General features: G+C 39.4%; 1 protein-coding gene across 1 annotated transcript in view; it reads right to left on the reverse strand.

The window, feature by feature from the left end:
* YME1L1 (YME1 like 1 ATPase) overlaps positions 1-13625 on the reverse strand; it is a 151173-nt gene that overhangs the window by 58061 nt on the left and 79487 nt on the right. The window lies entirely within an intron of this gene.

Genomic DNA, 13625 nt, shown 5'->3' on the forward strand with positions numbered 1-13625 from the left:
GAAAGAGAGCAAACGGAATGTCCATAGCCGCCACCATCAGCCCGATTAACTCCATGCACTGAGCCACTGAAGGACAAGGAGTGGACTGAAGGGCTAGACAAGTATCTATAATCTTTGATTTCCTGACTTCTGTCAGAAATATCTGCATAGACAGAGTCTATTATGGTTCCTAAGAAAGTCACTCTTGTGTGTGGAACTAAGGAACTCTTTTCTAAATTCACCTTCCAGCCGTGGGATTTTAGGAAGGACAACACCAAGTCCGTGTAGGATCTTGCTAGCTGAAACGATGGCGCCTGAACTAAAATGTCGTCCAGATAAGGCGCCACTGCAATGCCTTTTGAACGAAGCACCACCAACAGAGATCTTAGAACCTTTGTAAAGATTCTGGGGGCTGTGGTAAGACCGAAAGGGAGAGCCACAAACTGGTAGTGATTGTCCAGAAAAGCAAACCTTAAGCACTTGTGATGATCCCTGTGAATGGGAACATGCAGATATGCGTCCATTATATCCACCGTGGTCATAAAATGACCCTCTTGGATCAGTGGTAGGATGGAATGAATAGTTTCCATCTAGAAAGACGGTACCCTGAGAAAATTGTTTAGGCTCTTGAGGTCTAGAATTGGTCTGAAGGTTCCCTCCTTTTTGGGAACCACAAACAGATTGGAATAAAACCCCAGTCCCTGTTCCAGAATAGAAACAGGATCACTCCCAGAGCGGAGAGGTCTCTTACACAATGTAAGAACACCTCTCTTTTCATCTGGTCTGCAGATGATCTCAAAATTAGGAATCTGTCTCTGAGAGGAAAAACCTTGAACTCCAGTTTGTATTGCCCAGGGATCCTGGACATCCAGAACCCAGGCTTTGAACAAAAAAGGAAAGTCTGCCCCCAGACAAGATCCAGTCCAGATCGGGGGTATACCCTTCATGCTATCTTGGAATCGCTAGCCGGCTTCTTGGACTGCTTTCCTTTCCCTTGTTCCAAGACTGGTTGGGTCTCCATGTAGGTTTGGACTGTTCCTGCTTATAGGAGGAAGAGGGAGAATTTCCCTTGAAACTACAAAAGGAACGGAAATTGTTTTGTCGTCCTTTTTGTTTACTTCTCTTGTCTTGCGGGAGAAGATGACCCTTACCTCCCGTGATATCAGAGATAATCTCCTTCAGATCGGGTCCAAATAAAGTCTTCCCTTTGTATGGAATGGCTAGAAGCTTAGACTTAGAAGACACATCCGCAGACCAGGGCTTTAACCATAAGGCTCTGCGGCCCAAGATAGAAAAACTCGACATCTTCGCTCCCAATTTGATAACTTAAAGGGAAGCGTCCGAAATAAAAGGCATTTGCAAGTTTGAGAGCCTTTATCCTATCTTGGATCTCATCCAGAGAAGTCTCAGTCCTGAGGGCCTCAGATAGCGCATCAAACCAATATGCTGCCGCACTAGTAACGGTGGCAATGCATACAGCCAGCTGCCAAATACAAAATAACTCCAAAAGGAATAAGAAGAAAACGCAGAGCACTGCATGAGGAATTTAGGAAGCATAGTGACGCTGATCAAGATATGCTACAGACAGCATACGCCCTAGAAAGGAATAGGTTTAGACAAGATTATCTTTATCAAATTAAATATCTCTCAAAAAATGAGAAATAGAAAAGGATTGGTAGTACCACAATGGTATCCATCCTAAAAAACAAGGGGCCCCTAGCAGGGAGTCTTGAGCCATCCTGAGTCACAAGGGATGAATTACACAAATGAACAGTTGGGATTCCACTACAAAAAGTAACACATAAAAAAACGTTACTGTCTCTTTACATTTTAAAAGGTAACTTTTTTTTTTTGTTTATCCTCTGAAAGACACTTATAAATAAACGTTACCTTATTAAAAGATATCGCCATGACAAAAGAAACAATGTTTTGCATAGCAACTCCATATTGAGTTTGTGAGGAACCGCAGGGCACTGCATGTGTGTTATAAAATCGTTTGAACACCTCCTCAATCAATCTGACACATATAAGGCAGATACTTATATTTTATTAACAAAGGGTTATGTCTATATTTCACACATAACCACCGGTGCTGTCTCTTTAAATGTAGAAGTATAACTTATTTATTTTATTTGATGACAGAAAATTCAGGATAAGAATGAGAGGATTTCCAACACAGATAAACCCCCTTTACACCTTCTCCTGACCCAGCTGAGAAGTCGGACAGTCTCCACAATTCTGACTATACAATAGCGCTATCTTAAGTGCAAAAACTCAGCTAAGAAGCCTTCCTATCCGTCCGATAACCAGAGGAGATAGGAAGGAAGTGGCTTTCACAAGGCGCACATACTGGACTTCCCCCGCTCCTTCCGATAGTCGGAAGTGTTAGAAAGGAGACGCGCCCAAACACTGGCACCATTTCAACAAGCTCCGCCCTTCGTGGGCGTTTCAGAAGCCAACTCCCGGGCGCCATTTGTTAAAGTATAGGCCCCGAGAGCAAGGAAAAGAATACACATAAGAATCCACTAGTCCGCTGTTTAGACACATAAACCTTCACTCTCGTGTCAAACAGCTTGCTAAGTAATCTTCCGGTCACCTTGCTTAAAGGGACAGTAAACATTAAAAATTTTATTCTTTAATCAAAAATATCTTGTTTAATTATATTTATAAAGCAGCTTTTTTTTAAATGTTTTCTATTAATGTTTATATTTTACCCTCATAATTTCTTTTATTTGCAATTAGACAGCCCACTCGCCACTTCTCCTTACTAATTTCTCTTTTTACCTTTTGTCTGTTCTGCCCATCACTGCGTTACTGATCGTGCCATTGCATTCTATTGAGTGCGCTCCGTCATAAAAAAAAATAAAAAATCGGATTCTGCGCATGCGAACTTTGTTACTCTTTCCCTCAGCTGTCAAACTGACTTTCAGTGAGGTAAACAACAGATTGCCGCTTTTGCAATCTCTTTGTTACATCAATAGTTTAAATTAATAGTCAGTTTAGTCCAGTCAATTAAGATATGCACCTATCTGATTAATGAAACAGAAATAAGAATGTGTAGCAATGATTCACTATTTTTTCATGCAGAAAAATAATTTCAATATGTATGCTAGGCTGTATAAGAATAAAAGATTGAACCAGATAGGAAGAAAATATGTAAATGGGTAGTAAATGGATCATACTCAGATTGGACAAAAGTAATCAGTGGCGTCCCCCAGGGATCAGTACTGGGCCCTGTTCTTTTTAATATTTTTATAAATGACTTGGAGCAAGGATTAAATAGCGACATCTCTATTTTTGCAGATGATACTAAGTTAAGTAAGGTCATTAGGTCAGAGCAGGACGAACTCTCTTTACAAAGGGATTTGCTAAAATTTGAACTATGGGCAAGTGAATGGAAAATGAGATTTAATACGGAAAAATGTAAGGTTCTACATTTTGGAAGTAAAAATAAGCAGGCTACGTATTTTTTAAATGGGACAAGACTTAGCCAAACACAGGAGGAAAGGGATTTGGGAGTAGTAATAGATAACAAGCTAAAGATGGGTGCACAATGCAGGGCAGCGGCTTCAAAGGCTAATAAGATACAAGCATGTATTAAAAGAGGCATTGAATCAAGGGAGGAAAGCATAATTCTGTCATTATATAAAGCCCTGGTAAGACCTCACCTTGAGTATGGAGTGCAGTTCTGGGGACCGATTGCTAAAAAAGATATTGCAGAACTAGAAAAAGTTCAGAGAAGGGCCACAAAGCTAATAAGGGGATTGGAGAAATTAACCCATGAGGAGAGGCTAGCCAAACTGGGTCTGTTTTCTTTAGAAAAAAGGCGCTTGAGAGGTGACATGATTACTTTATATAAATATATTCAAGGCCCATATACAGAGATGGCAGAAGCTCTGTTTATTCCAAGAAAATTGTTTCTGACAAGAGGTCATAATTTAAGGTTGGAGGAAAGGAGATTTAATCTCCTGCAACGGAAACGTTTTTTCACTGTAAGAGCAATAAAATTGTGGAACTCATTACCAAAGGAGGTAGTGAATGCCAATACCATAGATACATTTAAAACAAAAGTAGCAGACGCACCACAAAGCCCTTATGCAGAGGTTCTCTTTATTGTCACAAACTGGGAGCCAGGAAAGCAGAACAACGTTTCGGGCTACAAACCCTTATTCATGTTCATCATAAGGGTTTGTAGCCCGAAACGTTGTTCTGCTTTCCTGGCTCCCAGTTTGTGACAATAAAGAGAACCTCTGCATAAGGGCTTTGTGGTGCGTCTGCTACTTTTGTTTTACATTATTTTGAGGATTTTTGCAGTAATCCTACTGCAGTATGCACCCTATCAAGGATTGAAGTGCTGGATTTCTGAATTGCTTCTATAGATACATTTAAAAATAGTCTGGATAAATTTCTGTATATAAACAAAATTCATGGATATGATTGCTAGTATTAAATGGGTCACATTTTAATGGGGTTATTTAAGCTTAACTGGAGCTTTTTGAAAGTATTTTAGATTTGTATAGGTTGAACTCGATGGACTTCAGTCTTTTTTCAACCTTATCTACTATGTTACTATGTAAAGCACATACTGCATTGTACCTTATACCGGTATTTTCATTTTTTTCCGTTGTTGCTCAGTGCCTTTATTTCCATAAGCTTCATGAGCGCGTTCATTAGCATGGTCAGGGGGCGTGTCAAGGGGCGGATAGAAAAACAAAAACATTAGATTGTGTCAAAGGCACCGGGAACAAAACATAGAATGTACTATATCATGTTAATGCTGTCATAACACATACCCCTCTGTGATAAACAGCCCAGTTTGAGATCTCCCGGTCGCCTTGCTTAAGTATAAGCATAGAATACACTACCTCATAAAAACGCTGTCATTATGCCCCACTGTGAAACACAGCTCATTATATTAATGTTGTTATTACAGCAAGAGAAAAGGCTAAACAGCTTCAGTAAAATTTGAGAGCTCTACATAACCCCCTTTAGAGTCTGTTATCCAAATAAAATCTCCCGGTCGGCTTTAACATAATGATATGAGATCACCGGGAGATGAAACACATGTAAGCCCCAGTGTCCTAACTGCCCCAAGTCCCCTAATAGGCTAGGAGAAACTTCCAAGTTCAATGAGGTCTATAATAAAGTGCCCAGACCTTTTTCTGAGATCCTCTACCCCCAGAAATAAAGTCAGCACTTACCTCGTCTTCTGCCTGGCAGCAAGGCAGTTCCCAGGTTTAGGAGGTCCTCTCCCTCCCATGGACCTGTAACGAAAACGAAAGTCCTGAGTAAAATCCCTCAGGTTTTCTTGGTAAGGGCAGCATCAGAATATGGGAGGCACAGTGAGAATTATGTCCCACAATTTCCCATTGCTTTAAACCACCAAAAGCTCTACTGAAGAGACTGATATGGACTACGGCTACACCCTAGAACAAAGCAGCACTCTCTGGCACTACTTTAAAAATAATAAACTCTTGATTGAAGAATCTAATCTAACACCTCACTTTACCTCTTCCTATCACTAACGTAGGAAAAGAGAATGACTGGAGTGGGAGGGAAGGGAGGAGCTATTTAACAGCTCTGCTGTGGTGCTCTTTGCCTCCTCCTCCTGACCAGGAGGTGAATATCCCATTAGTAATTAAGATGATCCGTAGACTCATTGTGTCTTAAAAAAGAAAACACATCTGGATGGAAAGACCACTCCCCCGGATGTAAAGTCTGACGGCTGAGATAATCCGCCTCCCAATTGTCTATACCTGGGATATGAACCGCAGAAATTAGACAGGAGCTGGATTACGCCCAAGCAAGTATCTGAGCTACTTCTTTCATAGCTTGGGGACTGTGAGTCCCACCCTGATGATTGATATATGCCACAATTGTGATATTGTCTGTCTGAAAACAAATGAACGGTTCTCTCTTCAACAGAGGCCCAAGAGCCCTGAAAATCGCATGGAGTTCCAAAATATTGATTGGTAATCTCGCCTCTTGAGATTTCCAAACCCCTTGTGCTGTCAGAGATTCCCAAACAATTCCGAAACAATTTCCAAACCAATTGGAAACAGATTCCTTGGGGGAAGGATTAGGTTTCTGTTCCTTAATTTGTTGAAAGGAACGAAAGCGGTTAGAAGCTTTAGATTTACCCTTAGGTCTTTTATCCTGAGGAAAAAAAAAAAAACTCCCTTCCCCCCAGTGACAGTTGAAATAATCGAATCCAACTGAGAACCAAATAACGTATTACCTTGGAAAGAGATAGCAATCTAGATTTAGAAGTCATGTCAGCAGTCCAAGATTTAAGCCACAAAGCTCTTCTAGCTAAAATAGCTAAAGACAAAAATTTAACATCAATGTTGATGATATCAAAAATGGCATCACAAATAAAATGATTAGCATGTTGAAGCAAGCGAACAATGCTAGACAAATCAGAATCCAATTCTTGTGCTAAATGTTCCAACCAAAAAGTTGATGCAGCTGCAACATCAGCCAAAGAAATTGCAGGCCTGAGAAGATGACCAGAATATAAATAGGCTTTTCTTAGATAAGATTCAAGTTTCCTATCTAAAGGATCTTTAAAAGTAGTACTATCTTCCATAGGAATAGTAGTAGGTTTAGCAAGAGTAGAGATAGCCCCATCAACTTTGGGGATCTTTTCCCAAAACTCCAATGTAACTGCTGGCAAAGGATACAATTTTTTAAACCTTGAAGGAATAAAAGATGTACCAGGCCTATTCCATTCCTTAGAAATCCTATCAGAAATAGCATCAGGAACTAGGAAAACTTCTAGAGTAGCCATAGGAGGTTTATAAACAGATTTTAAACGTTTACTAGTTTTAATATCAAGAGGACTAGTTTCCTCAATATCCAACGTAATCAACACTTCTTTTAACAAAGAACGAATGTACTCTATTTTAAATAAATAAGTAGGATTTCTCAATGTCTATATCTGAGGAAGGATCTTCTGAATCAGATAGATCCTTATCAGAGGAGGATAATTCAGTATGTTGTCGGTCACTTGAAATTTCATCAATTTTATGAGAAGTTTTAAAAGACCTTTTACGTTTATTAGAAGGCGGGATGGCAGGCAGAGCCTTCTGAATAGAATCAGCAATAAAATCTTAAATTCACAGGTATATCTTGTGCATTAGATGTTGAACGAACAACAGGCAAAGCACCATTACTGATAGATACATTCTCTGCATGTAAAAGCATATCATGACAACCATTTCAAACCACAGCTGGAGAAATAATCTCCACAAGTTTACAACAAATGCACTTAGCTTTGGTAGAACTGTTATCAGGCAGCAGGGTTCCATCAGTGATTTCGAGACAGGATCAGATTGAGACATCTTGCAAATGTAAGAGTAAAAACATATAAAGCAAAATGATCAATTTCCTTATATGGCAGTTTCAGGAATGGGAAAAAAATGCAAACAGCATAGCCCTCTGATAGAGAAAAAAGGCAAGAGGCATATAGGAATGGGGTTTTAAATAATGAAATATTTGGTACCAAGAATGACGTACACACAAAAAAAATTTTTTTTTGGAGCTAACATCATCCGGAAATGACACACTCGCGTCACTGAAGACGCAACCTTGTGAAAGGACTCTGCGTTGACTAAGACAACGGAAATGACGAATTTGCGTCATCGAACGTAACTTTGCGCCAAAAAAATATTGTGCCAAAAATATAATTTTGCGCACTCGCAAGCCCAATTCTGTCCGCGAATTTAAAATGACAGTCAATTGAAAAAAAAGACTATACCCCAGGTAAGAAATAAATTTTACCCTAAAAAATTTATTTTCCAGATATAAAAACATAATTTATGTAAGTACTTACCTGATAAATTCATTTCTTTCATATTAGCAAGAGTCCATGAGCTAGTGACGTATGGGATATACATTCCTACCAGGAGGGGCAAAGTTTCCCAAACCTCAAAATGCCTATAAATACACCCCTCACCACACCCACAATTCAGTTTAACGAATAGCCAAGAAGTGGGGTGATAAGAAAAAAGTGCGAAAGCATATAAAATAAGGAATTGGAATAATTGTGCTTTATACAAAAAAATCATAACCACCACAAAAAAGGGCGGGCCTCATGGACTCTTGCTAATATGAAAGAAATGAATTTATCAGGTAAGTTCTTACATAAATTATGTTTTCTTTCATGTAATTAGCAAGAGTCCATGAGCTAGTGACGTATGGGATAATGATTACCCAAGATGTGGATCTTTCCACACAAGAGTCACTAGAGAGGGAGGGATAAAATAAAGACAGCCAATTCCTGCTGAAAATAATCCACACCCAAAATAAGTTTAATGAAAAACAATCAGAAGATTCAAACTGAAACCGCTGCCTGAAGTACTTTTCTACCAAAAACTGCTTCAGAGGAAGAAAATACATCAAAATGGTAGAATTTAGTAAAAGTATGCAAAGAGGACCAAGTTGCTGCTTTGCAAATCTGATCAATCGAAGCTTCATTCCTAAACGCCCAGGAAGTAGAAACTGACCTAGTAGAATGAGCTGTAATCCTTTGAGGCGGAGTTTTACCCGACTCAACATAGGCATGATGAATTAAAGATTTCAACCAAGATGCCAAAGAAATGGCAGAAGTTTTCTGGCCTTTTCTAGAACCGGAAAAGATAACAAATAGACTAGAAGTCTTACGGAAAGACTTAGTAGCTTCAACATAATATTTCAAAGCTCTAACAACATCCAAAGAATGCAACGATTTCTCCTTAGAATTCTTAGGATTAGGACATAATGAAGGAACCACAATTTCTCTACTAATGTTGTTGGAATTCACAACTTTAGGTAAAAATTCAAAAGAAGTTCGCAACACCGCCTTATCCTGATGAAAAATCAGAAAAGGAGACTCACAAGAAAGAGCAGATAATTCAGAGACTCTTCTGGCAGAAGAGATCGCCAAAAGGAACAAAACTTTCCAAGAAAGTAATTTAATGTCCAATGAATGCATAGGTTCAAACGGAGGAGCTTGAAGAGCCCCCAGAACCAAATTCAAACTCCAAGGAGGAGAAATTGACTTAATGACAGGTTTTATACGAACCAAAGCTTGTACAAAACAATGAATATCAGGAAGATTAGCAATCTTTCTGTGAAAAAGAACAGAAAGAGCAGAGATTTGTCCTTTCAAAGAACTTGCGGATAAACCTTTATCTAAACCATCCTGAAGAAACTGTAAAATTCTCGGAATTCTAAAAGAATGCCAAGAAAAATGATGAGAAAGACACCAAGAAATATAAGTCTTCCAGACTCTATAATATATCTCTCTAGATACAGATTTACGAGCCTGTAACATAGTATTAATCACAGAGTCAGAGAAACCTCTTTGACCAAGAATCAAGCGTTCAATCTCCATACCTTTAAATTTAAGGATTTGAGATCCTGATGGAAAAAAGGACCTTGCGACAGAAGGTCTGGTCTTAGCGGAAGAGTCCACGGATGGCAAGAGGCCATCCGGACAAGATCCGCATACCAAAACCTGTGAGGCCATGCCGGAGCTACCAACAGAACAAACGAGCATTCCTTCAGAATCTTGGAAGAAGAACTAGAGGCGGAAAGATATAGGCAGGATGATACTTCCAAGGAAGTGATAATGCATCCACTGCTTCCGCCTGAGGATCCCGGGATCTGGACAGATACCTGTGAAGTTTCTTGTTTAGATGAGACGCCATCAGATCTATTTCTGGAAGCTCCCACATTTGAACAATCTGAAGAAATACCTCTGGGAGAAGAGACCATTCGCCCGGATGCAACGTTTGGCGACTGAGATAATCCGCTTCCCAATTGTCTATACCTGGGATATGAACCGCAGAGATTAGACAGGAGCTGGATTCCGCCCAAACCAAAATTCGAGATACTTCTTTCATAGCCAGAGGACTGTGAGTCCCACCTTGATGATTGATGTATGCCACAGTTGTGACATTGTCTGTCTGAAAACAAATGAACGATTCTCTCTTCAGAAGAGGCCAAAACTGAAGAGCTCTGAAAATTTCACGGAGTTCCAAAATATTGATCGGTAATCTCACCTCCTGAGATTCCCAAACTCCTTGTGCCGTCAGAGATCCCCACACAGCTCCCCAACCTGTGAGACTTGCATCTGTTGAAATTACAGTCCAGGTCGGAAGCACAAAAGAAGCCCCCTGAATTAAACGATGGTGATCTGTCCACCACGTTAGAGAGTGTCGTACAATCGGTTTTAAAGATATTAATTGAGATATCTTTGTGTAATCCTTGCACCATTGATTCAGCATACAGACCTGAAGAGGTCGCATGTGAAAACGAGCAAAGGGGATCGCGTCCGATGCAGCAGTCATAAGACCTAGAATTTCCATGCATAAGGCTACCGAAGGGAATGATTGTGACTGAAGGTTTCGACAAGCTGAGATCAATTTTAGACGTCTCTTGTCTGTCAAAGACAGAGTCATGGACACTGAATCTATCTGGAAACCCAGAAAGGTTACCCTTGTCTGAGGAGTCAATGAACTTTTTGGTGAATTGATCCTCCAACCATGATCTTGAAGAAACAACACAAGTCGATTCGTATGAGATTCTGCTAAATGTAAAGACTGAGCAAGTACCAAGATATCGTCCAACTAAGGAAATACCACAATACCCTGTTCTCTGATTACAGACAGAAGGGCACCGAGAACCTTTGTAAAAATTCTTGGAGCTGTAGCTAGGCCAAACGGCAGAGCCACAAACTGGTAATGCTTGTCCAGAAAAGAGAATCTCAGGAACTGATAATGATCTGGATGAATTGGAATATGCAGATATGCATCCTGTAAATCTATTGTGGACATATAATGCCCTTGCTGAACAAAAGGCAAGATAGTCCTTACAGTTACCATTTTGAACGTTGGTATCCTTACATAACGATTCAATATTTTTAGATCCAGAACTGGTCTGAAGGAATTCTCCTTCTTTGGTACAATGAAGAGATTTGAATAAAACCCCATCCCCTGTTCCAGAACTGGAACTGGCATAATTACTCCAGCCAACTCTAGATCTGAAACACAATTCAGAAATGCTTGAGCTTTCACTGGATTTACTGGGACACGGGAAAGAAAAAATCTCTTTGCAGGAGGTCTCATCTTGAAACCAATTCTGTACCCTTCTGAAACAATGTTCTGAATCCAAAGATTGTGAACAGAATTGATCCAAATTTCTTTGAAAAAACGTAACCTGCCCCCTACCAGCTGAGCTGGAATGAGGGCCGCACCTTCATGTGGACTTAGAAGCTGGCTTTGCCTTTCTAGAAGGCTTATTCCAGACTGGAGATTGTTTCCAAACTGAAACTGCTCCTGAGGATGAAGGATCAGGCTTTTGTTCTTTGTTGAAACGAAAGGAACGAAAACGATTATTAGCCCTGTTCTTACCCTTAGATTTTTTATCCTGTGGTAAAAAAGTTCCTTTCCCACCAGTAACAGTTGAGATAATAGAATCCAACTGAGAACCAAATAATTTGTTACCCTGGAAAGAAATGGAAAGTAGAGTTGATTTAGAAGCCATATCAGCATTCCAAGTTTTAAGCCATAAAGCTCTTCTAGCTAAAATAGCTAGAGACATAAACCTGACATCAACTCTGATAATATCAAAAATGGCATCACAGATAAAATTATTAGCATGTTGAAGAAGAATAATAATATTATGAGAATCATGATCTGTTACTTGTTGCGCTAAAGTTTCCAACCAAAAAGTTGAAGCTGCAGCAACATCAGCCAATGATATAGCAGGTCTAAGAAGATTACCTGAACACAGATAAGCTTTTCTTAGAAAGGATTCAATTTTCCTATCTAAAGGATCCTTAAACGAAGTACCATCTGACGTAGGAATAGTAGTCCGTTTAGCAAGGGTAGAAATAGCCCCATCAACTCTAGGGATTTTGTCCCAAAATTCTAATCTGTCAGACGGCACAGGATATAATTGCTTAAAACGTTTAGAAGGAGTAAATGAATTACCCAATTTATCCCATTCTCTGGAAATTACTTCAGAAATAGCATTAGGAACAGGAAAAACTTCTGGAATAACCACAGGAGATTTAAAGACCTTATCTAAACGTTTAGAATTAGTATCAAGAGGACCAGAATCCTCAATTTCTAAAGCAATTAGTACTTCTTTAAGTAAAGAACGAATAAATTCCATTTTAAATAAATATGAAGATTTATCAGCATCAATCTCTGAGACAGAATCCTCTGAACCAGAAGAGTCATCAGAATGATGATGTTCATTTAAAAATTCATCTGTATAAAGAGAAGTTTTAAAAGATTTTTTATGTTTACTAGAAGGAGGAATAACAGACATAGCCTTCTTGATGGATTCAGAAACAAAATCTCTCTTATGTTATCAGGAACATTCTGAACCTTAGATGTTGATGGAACTGCAACAGGTAAAGGTACATTACTAAAGGAAATATTATCTGCATTAACAAGTTTGTCATGACAATTAATACAAACAACAGCTGGAGGAATAGCTACCAAAAGTTTACAGCAGATACACTTAGCTTTGGTAGTTCCAGCACTAGGCAGCGATTTTCCTGAAGTATCTTCTGACTCGGATGCAACGTGAGACATCTTGCAATATGTAAGAGAAAAAACATATAAAGCAAAATAGATCAAATTCCTTAAATGACAGTTTCAGGAATGGGAAAAAAATGCCAATGAACAAGCTTCTAGCAACCAGAAGCAAAGAAAAATGAACTTAAATAATGTGGAGACAAAAGCGACGCCCATATTTTTTGGCGCCAAATAAGACGCCCACATTATTTGGCGCCTAAATGCTTTTTGGCGCCAAATATGACGCCACATACGGAACGCCAACATTTTTGGCGCAAAAGAACGTCAAAAATGACGCAACTTCCAGCGACACGTATGACGCCGGAAACAGAAAAGATTTTTTGCGCCAAAAAAGTCCGCGCCAAGAATGACGCAATAAAATGAAGCATTTTCAGCCCCCGCGAGCCTAACAGCCCACAGGAAAAAAGTCAAATTTTTTTAAGGTAAGAAAAAATAATTGATTCAAGTGCATTATCCCAAATATGAAACTGACTGTCTGAAAATAAGGAATGTTGAACATCCTGAGACAAGGCAAATAAATGTTTGAATACATATATTTAGAACTTTATAAACAAAGTGCCCAACCATAGCTTAGAGTGTCACAGAAAATAAGACTTACTTACCCCAGGACACTCATCTACATATAGCAGATAGCCAAACCAGTACTGAAACGAGAATCAGCAGAGGTAATGGTATATATATATATATATATATAAGAGTATATCGTCGATCTGAAAAGGGAGGTAAGAGATGAATCTCTACGACCGATAACAGAGAACCTATGAAATAGACCCCGTAGAAGGAGATCACTACATTCAAAATAGGCAATACTCTCCTCACATCTCTCTGACATTCACTGCACGCTGAGAGGAAAACCGGGCTCCAACTTGCTGCGGAGCGCATATCAACGTAGAATCTAGCACAAACTTACTTCACCACCTCCATCGGAGGCAAAGTTTGTAAAACTGAATTGTGGGTGTGGTGAGGGGTGTATTTATAGGCATTTTGAGGTTTGGGAAACTTTGCCCCTCCTGGTAGGAATGTATATCCCATACGTCACTAGCTCATGGACTC

Source organism: Bombina bombina, chromosome 5, assembly GCF_027579735.1.
Source record: "Bombina bombina isolate aBomBom1 chromosome 5, aBomBom1.pri, whole genome shotgun sequence".
NCBI classification, from domain to species: Eukaryota; Metazoa; Chordata; class Amphibia; order Anura; family Bombinatoridae; genus Bombina; species Bombina bombina.